Here is a 14,888-nt window from a genome sequence, read left to right as displayed (position 1 = left end):
AGCGGACACACCAGGAACCGCGGTGTTGGCCGTCGAATGGCGCTAGCTGCGCAGCATTTGTGCACCGCCGCCGTCAGTGTCAGCCAGTTTGCCGTGGCATACGGAGCTCCATCGCAGTCTTTAACACTGGTAGCATGCCGCGACAGCGTGGACGTGAACCGTATGTGCAGTTGACGGACTTTGAGCGAGGGCGTATAGTGGGCATGCGGGAGGCCGGGTGGACGTACCGCCGAATTGCTCCACACGTGGGGCGTGAGGTCTCCACAGTACATCGATGTTGTCGCCAGTGGTCGGCGGAAGGTGTACGTGCCCGTCGACCTGGGACCGCACCGCAGCGACGCACGGATGCACGCCAAGACCGTAGGATCCTACGCAGTGCCGTAGGGGACCGCACCGCCACTTCCCAGCAAATTAGGGACACTGTTGCTCCTGGGGTATCGGCGAGGACCATTCGCAACCGTCTCTATGAAGCTGGGCTACGGTCCCGCACACCGTTAGGCCGTCTTCCGCTCACGCCCCAACATCGTGCAGCCCGCCTCCAGTGGTGTCGCGACAGGCGTGAATGGAGGGACGAATGGAGACGTGTCGTCTTCAGCAATGAGAGTCGCTTCTGCCTTGGTGCCAATGATGGTCGTATGCGTGTTTGGCGCCGTGCAGGTGAGCGCCACAATCAGGACTGCATACGACCGAGGCACACGGGGCCAACACGCGGCATCATGGTGTGGGGAGCGATCTCCTACACTGGCCGTACACCACTGGTGATCGTCGAGGGGACACTGAATAGTGCACGGTACATCCAAACCGTCATCGAACCCATCGTTCTACCATTCCTAGACCTGTTCCAACAGGACAATGCACGTCCGCATGTATCCCGTGCCACCCAACGTGCTCTAGAAGGTGTAAGTCAACTACCCTGGCCAGCAAGATCTCCGGATCTGTCCCCCATTGAGCATGTTTGGGACTGGATGAAGCGTCGTCTCACGCGGTCTGCACGTCCAGCACGAACGCTGGTCCAACTGAGGCGCCAGGTGGAAATGGCATGGCAAGCCGTTCCACAGGACTACATCCAGCATCTCTACGATCGTCTCCATGGGAGAATAGCAGCCTGCATTGCTGCGAAAGGTGGATATACACTGTACTAGTGCCGACATTGTGCACGCTCTGTTGCCTGTGTCTATGTGCCTGTGGTTCTGTCAGTGTGATCATGTGATGTATCTGACCCCAGGAATGTGTCAATAAAGTTTCCCCTCCCTGGGACAATGAATTCACGGTGTTTATTTCAATTTCCAGGAGTGTAATTGAAGGCAGATTTCAGACTACCTAACAGATCAAAACGAAAATTTCTGTTCCGACACTGACAATGTTGAGTGTTTATGGAAAAAGAACTGTGAGGGACGGGAAAAACCCACCGTGGTTCAACAACAAAGTTAGGAAACTACTGCGAAAGCAAAGAGAGCGTCACTGCAAGTTTAAACGCAGCCAAAACCTCTCAGACAAACAGAAGCTAAACGATGTCAAAGTTAGCGTAAGGAGGGCCGTGCGTGAAGCGTTCAGTGAATTCGAAAGTAAAATTCTATGTACTGATTTGACAGAAAATCCTAGCAAGTTCTGGTCTTACGTTAAATCAGTAAGTGGCTCGAAACAGCATATCCAGACACTCCTGGATGATGATGGCATTGAAACAGAGGATGACCCGCATAAAGTTGAAATACTAAACACCTTTTTCCAAAGCTGTTTCACAGAGGAAGACAGCACTGCAGTTCCTTTTCTAAATCCTCGCACATGTTTTTTGGTCGCGTATCATGTCGTTTGTGGAAACCCAGAATCTACTCCGTAGGAATCAACATGGATTCCGGAAACAGCGATCGTGTGAGACCTAACTCGCTTTATTTGTTCATGAGACCCAGAAAATATTAAATACAGGCTCCCAGGTAGATGCCATTTTCCTTGACTTCCGGAAGTCGTTCAATACACTTCCGAACTGTCGCCTGATAAACAAAGTAAGAGCCTATGGAATATCAGACCAGCTGTGTAGCTGGATTGAAGACTTTTTAGCAAACAGAACACAACATGTTGTTCTCTATGGACAGACGTCTACAGACGTTAAAGTAACCTCTGGCGTGACACAGGGGAGTGTTAATGGACCATTGCTTTTCACAATATATTTAAATGACCTAGTATTTAGTGTCGGAAGTTCCATGCGGCTTTTCGCGGATGATGCTATAGTGTACAGAGAAGTTGCAGCATTAGAAAATTGTAGCGAAATGCAGGAAGATCTGCAGCGGATAGGCACTTGGTGCAGGTAGTGGCAACTGACCCTTAACATAGACAAATGTAATGTATTGTGAATACATAGAAAGAAGGATCCTTTATTGTATGATTATATGATAGCGGAACAAACACTGGTAGCAGTTACTTCTGTAAATTATCTGGGAGTCTGCGTGCGGAACGATTTGAAGTGGAATGATCATATAAAATTAATTGTTGGTAAGACGGGTACCAGGTTGAGATTCATTGGGAGAGTCCTTAGAAAATGTAGTCCATCAAAAAAGGAGGTGGCTTACAAAACACTGGTTCGCCCTATACTTGAGTATTGCTCATCAGTGTGGGATCCGTACCAGATAGGGTCGACGAAGCAGATAGAGAAGATCCAAATAAGAGCGGCGCAATTCGTCACAGGGTTATATGGTAAGTGTGATAGCGTTACGGAGATGTTTAGCAAACTCAAGTGGCAGACTCTGCAAGAGAGGCGTTCTGCATCGCGGTGTAGCTTGCTGTCCAGGTTTCGAGAGGGTGCGTTTCTGGATGAGGTATCGAATATATTGCTTCCCCCTACTTATACCTCCCGAGGAGATCACGAATGTAAAATTAGAGAGATTGGAGCGCGCACAGAGGTTTTCCGGCAGTCGTTCTACCCGCAAACCATACGCGACTGGAACAGGAAAGGGAGGTAATGACAGTGGCACGTGAAGTGCCCTCCGCCGCACACCGTTGGGTGGCTTGCGGAGTATTAATGTAGATGTAGATGTAGATAATGCCTTGATTTCATATTTAGGCACAGGTAATGCAGGAAGAATTGCCAAAGTATTGGCTACAATAATAACAGAGCACAAATATCTAAGCAGATTTGCAAGTACTAAACTTTTTAACCATTCTAACGATGGACTATTAAATTTTTACGATTAGGAAGTCTTTATTCACTGTTCTGTCGGTCTTATACTTAGCCAAAATTCTACACTAAGTTGTCTACACACTCCGTTTTCCAGTTTAAAGACTTCCTTACATAGAGCCACGAGAACGATAATGCCTATTTAGTCTAAAAATTGATTAAAAACAGTCTTCACTACTATAATTTATCGCGGTAAAGACAGTTTTTAATACATTTTTAAAATATTTTAGCCAGACCGCTATTTATTCCTACATATTTCTTTACCCGCCACTTGTTGTCCGTCTACGTATTCTACCGGAAAACTTGCATAATCTGCAAAAGAGGAACTCTTTTAATCATTGCAGTGTCAAAATGGAGAGCACTGAAACAAAACAATAACATATGTAGACACTCCATTATAAGACATTTCGCAAGAAAGTTGGAACGAATAGCACAATAACTAGGCACAAACCCTGGGAGGATGATGACTTATGTCAAGTTATTTCTGTGGAAAACGAGCGGAAAAATGTATCTCCTATGGAGAAATTAGTTATTTCAGGACTCCGGAGCAAATAATATTATGCACAGGATGGATAGAATTACGTTCTGTTATACAAAATCACCAACTTCAAACTGTCTGAAATGTAAGTAGGAGTCTATACGACAAGTCGAATGGACGACTACGAAGTTTCAGTGACTGGTACGGACAAGGAGGGCTACGGCCTAATATCCCATTGACGACGAGTTCGTTCGCACGGAGCACAGGTTCGGATTGCCGAAAGAGATTGACTGTGCCCTTTCCGAGAAACCGTCCTGGGATTTACCCTACAAGCGATTCGGGGACATAACTCAAAACCTAAATCCCGATTGCCAGACTGGGACAAGAACCACCGTGAACCAAAAATACGAGTCCACCTCGCCCGACTGCAGCTACTGGTGCCCTCAGTACCGGTATTCCGAAAGTCGTAGACAGCAATAGGGACTCATTGAGATGATAAAGGGCTCTTAAAACACAAAGAATGAGGTCGAGCGAAATCTTATCAGTAAGAAAGAGAACAAAAAATGAAACATCAGTAATCAATCATTCGAAAGGTACTGCTAGTTGCGTGACGCGGTTTTCACAAAAAAAAGGCAGAAAAACTCTTATTTCTCTTAATAATGAAAAGTTGTTTTTTTAGCTATTTCAGTTTTGTCCCTCGTATGTGAAATTATTCACGCAGGAAGTAACGGAAGAGCCAGTTGGTATCAATGCTTTGATTCTTTAGTCTACAGGTACTACACAATGTTATTTCACAGGACATTAACGGTTGACAAATGCGCGACTGCTAGGCATCTAACATACATGTAACAATATTAAGTTCTACACATTGTTTAAGTTCCTCATCTTTTACAAAACGATAGACACGTGAGTTAGTAAGTGCTTGCGCTTGTACCATTATCAATAACTCGAAAGTTAGTTACTTTTGTGAAATTCCGTTCAGCGGAAATCTGTATTCTGCACATAATTAAAGCCGAAGTGCCATACAAGAGTAAGGAAGATAAGGGTTCGAAGACTCATCAACAACTATGCAACTAGAGGCGGAGCACATGGTCGAGTAAGGCGAGAACAGGAAAACAAATCGGTAATGGTTTTCCAAAGGAGCCATACCGACATTTGTCGTAAAACACGGAAGACCTAAACCTGGATGGCTGGACTGGGATTTGAAACACGGTTCTACCGAAAGCGAGTCTTGTGACGTTAACACTACGCCACCTCGAGCCGTTAATGTCTCATATCCTGTGGCAGTCCATTTACGGGTAACCGGCTGGAAATTTATGTAACATCTGCGTCGTTATTATCAACAAAATTTAAAACAGTAGAACGCCTGGTTCCCCAAGAAACCAAATTTTGCCAGGATAAATAAATATATATTTTTAAATCTTAAGTTACCAAATAATTGTGTTTATGTTGGTCAGCACATCGGACAACATTTCTAAATACTGAGCACTAGCGTATAAAGTGTAGAGTTTGGTGGATTCTTAATAATTTACTTACTTTTTGTATTGTGTTACACCATGTGATGAAAAGTATCAAGACACCGCCAAAAACACACGTTGTTCATATTAGGTGCATTTTGCTGCCACCTACTGCCACGTACTCCATATCAGCGACCTCAGTAGTCATTAGACATCGTGAGAGAGCAGAATGGGGCGCTCCACGCAACTCACGGACTTTGAACGTGGTCAAGATATTGTGTGTCGCTTGTGTCATACGTCTGTACGCGAAATTTCCACACAACTAAACATCCCTAGGTCCACTGTTTCCGATGTGATAGTGAAATGGAAACGTGAAGGAACACGTACAGCACAAAAGCGTACAGGCAGACCTCGTCTGTTGACTGACAGAGATTACTGACAGTTGTAGAGGGTCGTAATGTGTGATAGGCGGACATCTATCCAGACCATCATACAGGAATTCCAAACTGAATCAGAATGCACTGCAAGTACTATGTCAGTTAGGCGAGAGGTGAGAAAAATGGATTTCATGGTCGAGTGGCTGCTCATAAGCCACACACCACGCCGGTAAATGCCGAACGACGCCTCCTTTGATGTAAGGATCGTAAACCTTGGACGACTGAACAGTTGAAAAACGTTGTGTGGAGTGACTAATCACGGTACACAATGTGGCGATCTGATGGTAGGGTGTGGGTATGGCGAATGCCCGGTGAACGTCATCAGCAAGCATGTGTAGTACCAAAAGTAAAATTCGGAGGCGGTGGTGTTATGATGTAGTCGTGTTTTTGATGGAGGGAGCTTGCACCGCTTGTTGTTTTGTGTGGTACTATCACAGCACAGGCCTACTTTGATGTTTTAAGCACCTTCTTGCTTTCCACCGTTGAAGAGCTATTCGGAGATGGCGACTGGATCTTTCAACGCGATCATAATGCACGGCCTGTGGCGGAGTGGTTACACGACGGTAACATCCCTGTAATGGACTGGCCTGCACAGAGTCCTGACCTGAATCCTATAGAACGCCTTTGGGACGTTTTGGAACGCCGACTTCGTGCGAGGACTCACGCACTGACATCGATACCTCTCCTCAGTGCAGCACTCCGTGAAGAATGGGCTGCCAGTCCCCAAGAAACCTTCCAGCTCCTGATTGAACGTATCCCTATGAGAGTGGAAGCTGTCATCAAGGCTAAGGGTGCGCCGACACCATATGGAATTCCAGCATTACCGATGGAGGGCGCCACGAACTTGTAAGTCATTTGTGTCCGGATACTTTTGATCACATAGCGTATTTTCATGGCCCTTCGATTGTTTTAGAATTGACAATATTATAAAAAGAATGTTCGAATGTGATTGGTGTTTCAGTACATTATATTACTTGCTGTGTGAGATCTCATTTACTGAAAAATCAACGTCAAACTACCGTTAAGTAACATTCCTCAAGAGTGTGAAAATTTCATACTATTTATTTCTTCAGTTACTTATTCCGATAATTACATCGCTGTGCTAACCGTTGCTGTTGGCTTTCGAAACAGAAGCTGTAACATACCCTCCAAGTAGCTCTTCTTCAGTTCCCGTCTAGAGACTAAGTGGTCCTGTTTACACATCAAAGAATCATTCTAGACGTTAATTAAGACGAACCCAGTCATCGCGAGATCCAGATGCTCAGCAATGCCTGTCAACAGTGCCAATACATTAAAATAAATTACTGTGTTACATTCTAATACTTGTAGCGCATTTATAAAATTTGCAGTACAAATAATAAAGAGGTGAAGCAGAAGACGTACAGAAGAGAAGGACGATAAAACCAAAGAGTGAGTGCCAAATAATGATAAGCATAAAATTACAGTCATTTCGTTGATAAGACAATATTTTATTTTAGAAAATAAGACAATATCTGTGCTCTAATTTCAGTGAGGAAGTTTTTCCATTTTCAAGTGTTAGCGAAGCAGAGATTTAGTGATTAGAAGGGTAAATAAAAGTGATTTGATTTTAAACTAAGATTCGGATGTCTCTTGGGTGCTGTTGATTAAGGGGTGCCCAATATCTGAGGACTCTAATGGAAAAGGGAAAGAAGATTTATGTTTGAGGCTCCGGATACAGCACGTACGTTAGAGAGAACGCACGTTCTAATTGCGTATCTCAAAGACTGGCTAACGAACCACCCCATCATTCACCTGTATTGATTTAGGAAAACCTTGAAAGTCGGAATGGGTGAAGACGTTCCGCCCAAGTCACCCTCCATCCACCCGAATGTGACCCTTAACCAGTGAGCAAGCTCACTCAGGTGAGGTTTTGCCTTGTCTTTAACTAGGCTAGGTCTTCTTAGAAAGAGGTAACAGATTCATACAGGGATGTGTCTAACATACGCACTTAGAACAAGATGACAGGAGCGAAAGCTGACGTTGTTAATACTCTGTTGTACACCGTCGAAGTGGTAAGTGGTTCGTAGTACGTAGCCCTATCGTGTTTTTAACATGTCACTGAAAAAAAGCGTTCCATGAAGCTGCCCTTCTATGAAACTAGTAATATATTGCCTGGTGAGGAGAGAGTGTAATGTCTACCCGTTTTGAAAGTGGATTATTAAGGAACTGAAAGCGATTAGAAAGTTAAGAGAACAATGTGAGGAAGAAGTTCATTCCAGTGTGAATTTGATGAACTATGAAGGCTGATTAGGACTTTTCAGCATTCAGATTAAGTGTTTTTCTCTTTGCTCAGTTCACCTCGGAGCTCCTCAATAAGAGGGATCGTAGGTGCCTTCATTTTTTTCTGGTGAAGTATTAAATTATAATAATACATGCCTAGAAATGACATCCGAGGGACAATTGACATCTGAGCACTCCATGGAGAGTTTCGCGTTCCAATCGTTGTGTGGTACTGTCATTCTGTAGTCTGACTTCTGGTCTCTTGATTTAATAGTTGCCATGTCAAATTCAGCAATCGCTTGAATCGAGAGGACCAACATACGAGTTTTTTTTCCGTTGTATATGTTTTTCGTAGATTATTATCAAAGAAGTGCATGTTAACTGTAGGCCTTCATTGATAAAATGAAAAGTTTTTTGTTGTTCTACTGCTTCATCTTGAGGCCAATTTTTTTTATGTTACAGCTAGTATGCATTATGCAGAGATCCAATTGGCAGAGAAATACTCTCGTCGCAAATTCTCCTGCTGATGCTCGGGACGATCTATCTCGTTTCTGCAGGGCGTGGGCGGGGGAGATGCGCAATTCGTCCCTCATTCATTGTCGGCAACTGGGAGGCGGGGTAGCGCGGGGCAAGCGTTTCATCCCTTCTTAATCCGCCGGCGCCAAACATCAATCTGGCGCCTGACGCCGGCAGCTCGCTGTTGGAGCACCGCCGCGCATCCACTCTCTTCCCTCCCGACACTGATCAATTACCGCGCCTTTTTCACGGGTGCTCTTCCGTTGTGTGTTCGTTGTATGTGAAAGGCACACACATTCACGCTACATCTCCAGTTCCTCTCAGTGTTGAAGGGTGAATATATATAAAATCTTAGCGGGCAAAGTATTGGTCTCTTCTTTACGTTTCGCTTTGTGATATGCTGTACGTGGTGTAGAACTGGCACATGGCGGTCATGTTAGCATCAAAGCTGATAAATAACACTAGCGTCGTACAATAAGTAATGCAACACATCTTTCTTTCTGAAAGCAGGTTGGTTTTAATCAGGGTTACAGTACACCATATTATTCTCCACTCTTTTGGATACATTTTCCTTTTTTTCAACATAATCTCCGTTTAATGCAACGGCATTTCACCACCTTACTAGGGAAGCCTGTATGCCCGCATGATACCACTCCACCGGTCAACGTCAGAGCCAACGTCTTGATGCATCAGTAACCTCCCCATAATCCACGTAGTGCTTCCCGTGGCTTGCATCCTTCCTTGGGGCAAAGAGATGGAAGTCGGTAGATTCGAATCCTAGCTGTAGGCTGTATCAGGAGGAACAGTCCAATAAAGTTTTGTTAGCTCCTCTTTGGTCCGCAGTGATCTGTAAGGCCTAGTGTTAATGTCTTCGGTGAGACCTTGTGTTGTAGCGGAAAGGAGAATTTGTTACGCACTTTTGTGGCGTTGAACACGCTGAAGTCATTTCTTCAATTACCTGATGGTAGCACAGTACACTTCATAGTTGATCGTTGGACCTTGGGGGGAGGACATCAAACAGGATAACCCGTTCAGAGTCTCAAAACTCAGTCCCCATGACTTTAGGGGCTGAGGGTGCGGCTTTGAACTTTTTCTTCGGAGGAGGGATAGTGTGGCGCCATTCCATGGACTGCCGCTTTTTGCCGGTTCGAAGTGATGAACCCTGTGACAATGTTCGTCAAATCGCAAGCAATTTCGCAAAGGGGGCGAGGGGGCGAGGGACCCAGGGGACAAACACGTTTGAGTAAGTGTTTAATTGTGAGCCGTCGATCATCTCGAATGAGTGTCCGCGTATTCCAACAGTGCTTGAGTCACAGCTGTCTTTGGCCAGCCGGACAGGTTTATGCGATCATGCTGTGATCATAACAGACGCCTCGCGCAACGACACACCGCGCTTTTGTTGCCTGCAATGCCTCCGTAGACGTTCTGCAAGCGCCTACGAATATCTGCGGTTCTCTGGTTTCCCGCCGAAAGATACTCAATGACAGCTCTCTGCTTGGAACGCACATCCGCTACAGATGACATTTTGAAGGGAACGAGTAGCGCCACTGCCTATAGGAACTTCATGAAACCGTGAAGGATGAAGCGGGAATATTCAAAAATGCCCCACAACAAACTCGTATTTTTCAACCGTAACTGGACGAGAAGAAAATGTGTTGCATTAGTTATTGAACACCGCACGTAATTTCGTGTGGCTCTATAGCCGGGTGTAAGTCTCTCAGTCGTACGCCACTTCGGCGACTTGCGTGTTTCTAACCTACCCCATTTATCCAACCGGGGAAAAGGTACCTATAGTTCGACGTGAGATACGAACGGCGTAAGATAACTCCTCTCATTGCTGAGAGGTGAAAGCTAGATCAAATCCAGACAAAATTTTCGCTGACTGGCCAGACTTCGACTTCGTAATCTATGAGTTTCCAGGCACTTGCTTTACTACGAGACCAACAGGCCCGACTACCGCTTATGTAACTAATGGAAATGAACAAGTGTATCCCTATGTGTGTGCCAGTCGGTTATATGGAACTAACGCAAAAAGACTGATCGACGTGAACACGTAAATGAATGGCACAAAGTAATTATCGTGTTTCGACGTGACTCTAACCACACCGAGAAAGAAGCGGCATGATTTGTTAGTGCATATATAAGAATATCCAACGTGTATCACTCGAGACCATGTAACGAGATGTATGAACAGTGATCGGTAAAGGACCCTAACTGACAGGGCCAGAGACGAGTCTCACGCTTCATCCGTCTAATTGATTTCAGACTCGACAGGAATGCTGTCAGTGATTGCAGGCTCATCGCAACCAGTTTTCGAGTCAACTTTATGAAGAGAACAGCATCAATGGGCATTTATAATACAGTACCTGGCAAAAGCAGGCCCCGTTAGCCGTGCGGTCCAACGCACTGCTTTCCGAGCGAGAACGAGTGCAGGTCCCCAGCACGAATCCGCCCCGCGGATTAGTGTCGAGGTTCGGTGTGCCTGCCAGTCTGTGGATGATTTTTAAGGCGGTTTTCCATCTGCCTCGGCGAGTGCGGGCTGATCCCCCTTATTCCGCCTCAGTTACACTATGTCGACGATTGCTGCGCAAACACTGTCTCGACGCACGCGTACATCGTAACTACTCTTCCACACAAACATTTGGAGCTACATTCGTCTGGTGTAAGACGTTCCCTGATGGGGGGGGGGGGGGGGGGGGGGGAGTCGTCTGGGGGCCGCACAATAACCTTGGGTTCGGTGTGGGGTGAGTGGACTGCTGTAGCTTGTTGTGGGATTATGAATCACAGAGGGCTATGGCAGGGACAAAGCCTCTCCGTCGTTTCTTGGTCCTCAGTTCAGTACAATACAATACCTCGCAAAAGGCCATTGCTCACAGCGGTACATAGATCTGCACGTCTTCAGTGTGCCAAAGAAAACACAAACTGGACAGCCGATTACTGCGACCTATACGGTGGTCCAAAGAATAGCGATTTTGCATCTTTACAAATCATGCCAGGCGTGGAGTGCACACACGGCACAAAACGGCGTTTATCCCCAGTGTGGAGAGTATATACTGGGTGATTCATGAAGACATGTAAATATTTTAATAAGTTATTCTACAAGTAAAAGTAAAGAAAAAAGTTCTAGTTCCGCAAATGTTTAGTTATCGAGCTACGGCTAATAAAAGATTTTGCCTGAAATTTAGCAACTTCGTTAATATGAAGCCATCCAAAAACTGTACGAGGCTAAAGTAAAGCATGATTTCCATTTATTTTGTTGTTATTGGTCTGGTGAATATAATAAAACATGTCCCAGACGTGTACCTGCAGTAGTTTTCCAGAACATCCAGAGAAGCAAAGATTGTATACAATTAAATTTGTTTACTTTCCATTAAGAATGTAGAAACGTTTATGTCATTGTTGGCAACCATTAGTGAGCTGTATTGTTCAGTGAAAGAACTTAATAACAACAATGTATTTAAGTGAAACCACATAGTAACTGTTGTAGTTTGTAGATTATTTATGAAACGTAATGAAATGATCGTATGGCATTTATTGGCCGGGATATCCCCTTCGGGTTTCGGCCGACGTATTGCAAGTCTTTTTAGTTGACGCCACTTCGATGACTTGCGTGTCATTGACGATGAGAAAGATGATGGACACACAACACCCAGTCCCCTGCCGGGAATTGAACCCGGGCCACCTTGCGCGGTAGGCGGTAACGCTACCGCTGCGCTACAGAGGAGGACGTTATTCAGGAAATATGGATGCCTTTCAAATTTACGACAGAGGAACACGCCGATATGGTATTTATTTATGACAAATGTGATGGGAATGATATGGTTGCAGTTAACGAATATCGTGTATGTTATCCAACTCGGAGGATTCCGGATGCATTTCGAATGTTACGGGAGACAGGTTTTCTACCTAGCGTTCATAATCTGTACGAGCCTTTGATACTTGAAGACGATGATGAGGATATTATGGATGCTGTTAAACGTAGCCCGGTAGCCCGGGTACCAATATACGACGTATCTCTCAAAGATTAGGCATTTCACAATCCAAAGAATGCGTACACTGAAGTACAATAATCTGTATACTTACCATAAAAAAGTGCATCATTTACATCCGAGAGATCCTGCCCTCCGCTTGGAGTTGTGCAACTGGTTAAGTACTAATCGGCACTAACACAAATACATTTTATTTACTAATGAGGCACAGTTTACTCGAGATGGTATAAACAATTTACATAACGAGCACATATGGTCTGAAGCAAACCGACATGCAACTGTGCAACGCAATTTCGAGCGGCGATTTAGCATAAATGTGTGGTGTGGTGCAATCAACACACACTTTATTGGACCATTCATTTTTCCAGTATGTCTAATGGGCGAGACGTACGTTTATGACGACAAAGTCAATACTCCTGAGGCATTACTTGCTCGTATTATGAATTATTCTTATTATTATTAATTCCTTTAACTCCTTATGTGGAGCATAGGGCTGCAACAAAGGATAGCCATTTTGTTCTGTCTTCTGCTAATATCTTCATTTCTTCCCATCCTTTTCCTTGCTGATGGCCTTCTGCTTCAATTGACCGTATCCATGTCATTTTGGACCTGCCTCGTCTCCGTCGCCCTTGCGGGATCCAGTTAAGTGCTTCTCTCGCCATATGTTCATTTGGTCTTCTAAGAGTATGTCCTAACCATCTCCACGAAATTAAGAACAATCCAATGAAACTGAAACGTCGCCCTTGCGGGATCCAGTTAAGTGCTTCTCTCGCCATATGTTCATTTGGTCTTCTAAGAGTATGTCCTAACCATCTCCACGAAATTAAGAACAATCCAATGAAACTGAAACGAGCAACAAAATCTGTTCGTACACGTGCAGCTAAAGGCATTGAACTCGGTGAAGACATTATTAGCGAAGTTGCTAAATTTCAGGCAAAATCTTTTATTAGCCGTAACTAACCATTTGCGGACCTATGTCTATACGAACTTTTTTCTTTAGCTTTACTCGTAGAATAACACATTAAAATATTTGCATATCTTCGTGAATCACCCTGTATAGTTAAGATACAAGGTGATCCTGTGGTGTTCTAGGGTGTGTTTTGTAACCCGAAGGCCTCATTCATTCAGATTATCGTAAAAATGAGTCAGGATGTCTACATTAACGTTCTCGTTGACCTAGTGTTGCCCTCCACTCTACATATCTATAATGAGTATGCTGTGGACTCTATCGCACCAGCACTGACCCATTAAACCACCCTATCTTAATTCCAGAGAAAATATCTATGTGATCGTTCCAATTTAGGTTTCCAGAGTGAGATTTTCACTCTGCAACGGAGTGTGCGCTGATATGAAACTTCCTGGCAGATGAAAACTGTGTGCCGGACCCAGACTCGAACTCGGGACCTTTGCCTTTCGCGGGCAAGTGCTCTGCCAACGAGGAGACGAGGTACTGGTGGAAATAAAGCTGTGAGTCGTGTTTGGGTAGCTCAGTTGGTAGAGTACTTGCCCGCGAAAGGCAAAGGTTCCGAGTTCTAGTCGCTGTCTGGCACACAGTTTTGATCTTCCAGGAAGTTTCAGTTCCAGTTTAGGTTATTTGTAATTGTAATCCTTAAGTATTTAGTTGAATTTACAGCCTTCAGATTTGTGTGACTTATCGCGTAATCGAAATTTAGCTGATTTCTTTTAGTACTCATGTGAATAACTTCACACTTTTCCTTATTCAGGGTCAATTGTCACTTTTCACACCATACAGATATCTTATCTAAATCATTTTTCAAGTCGTTTTGATCATCTGATGACTTTACAAGACGGTAAATGACAGAATCATCTGCAAACAATCTAAGACGGCTATTCAGATTGTCTCCTATGTCGTTAATAAAGATCAGGAACAACAGAGGGCCTATAACACTTCCTTGGGGAACGCCGAATATTACTTCTGTTTTACTCGATGACTTTCCGTCTGTTACTACGAACTGTGACCTTTCTGACAGGAAATCAGAAATCCAGTCGCACAACTGAGGCGATACTCGGTAGGCACGCAGTTTGGTTAGAAGACGCTTGTGAGAAACGCGTCGAAATCCTTCTGGAAATTGAAAAATATGGAATCAATTTGACATCCCCTGTCGACAGTACTTATTACTTCATGAGTATAAAGAGCTAGTTGTGATTCACAAGAACGATATTTTCTGAAACCGTGCTGACTATGTGTCAATAAATGTTTTTCTTCGAGGTACTTCATAATGCTTGAATACAGTATATGTTCCAAAACCCTACTGCAAATCGACGTTAGCGATATAGGCCAGTAATTCAGCGGATTACTCCTACTTCCCTTTTTGGGTATTGGTGTGACTTGAGCAATTTTCCAGTCTTTAGGTACGGATCATTCTGTGAGCGAGTGGTTGTATATAATTGCTAAATATGGAACTACTTTATCAGAATACTCTGACAGGAACCTGACTGGTATACAATCTGTACCGGAGGCCTTGCCTTTATTAAGTGATTTAAGCTGATTACACCGAGGATATCTACTTCTATGTTTCTCATCTCGTCAATTGTTCTTGTTTGTAATTCAGTAATATTTACTTCGTCTTCTTTGGTGAA

The 14,888-nt window shown here is 44.3% G+C and overlaps 1 non-coding gene across 1 annotated transcript; it reads right to left on the bottom strand.

The window, feature by feature from the left end:
* Positions 1-11,950: 11,950 nt before the first annotated feature.
* Trnag-acc (transfer RNA glycine (anticodon ACC)) lies at positions 11,951-12,022 on the bottom strand. The gene has a single exon. It is a non-coding gene; the product is annotated as a tRNA-Gly (tRNA).
* Between the last annotated feature and the right edge of the window lie 2,866 nt (positions 12,023-14,888).

The sequence above is a fragment of the Schistocerca cancellata genome, chromosome 1 (genome assembly GCF_023864275.1).
Source record: "Schistocerca cancellata isolate TAMUIC-IGC-003103 chromosome 1, iqSchCanc2.1, whole genome shotgun sequence".
Taxonomy (NCBI): Eukaryota; Metazoa; Arthropoda; class Insecta; order Orthoptera; family Acrididae; genus Schistocerca; species Schistocerca cancellata.
This window is presented reverse-complemented; position numbering and strand designations above follow the sequence as displayed.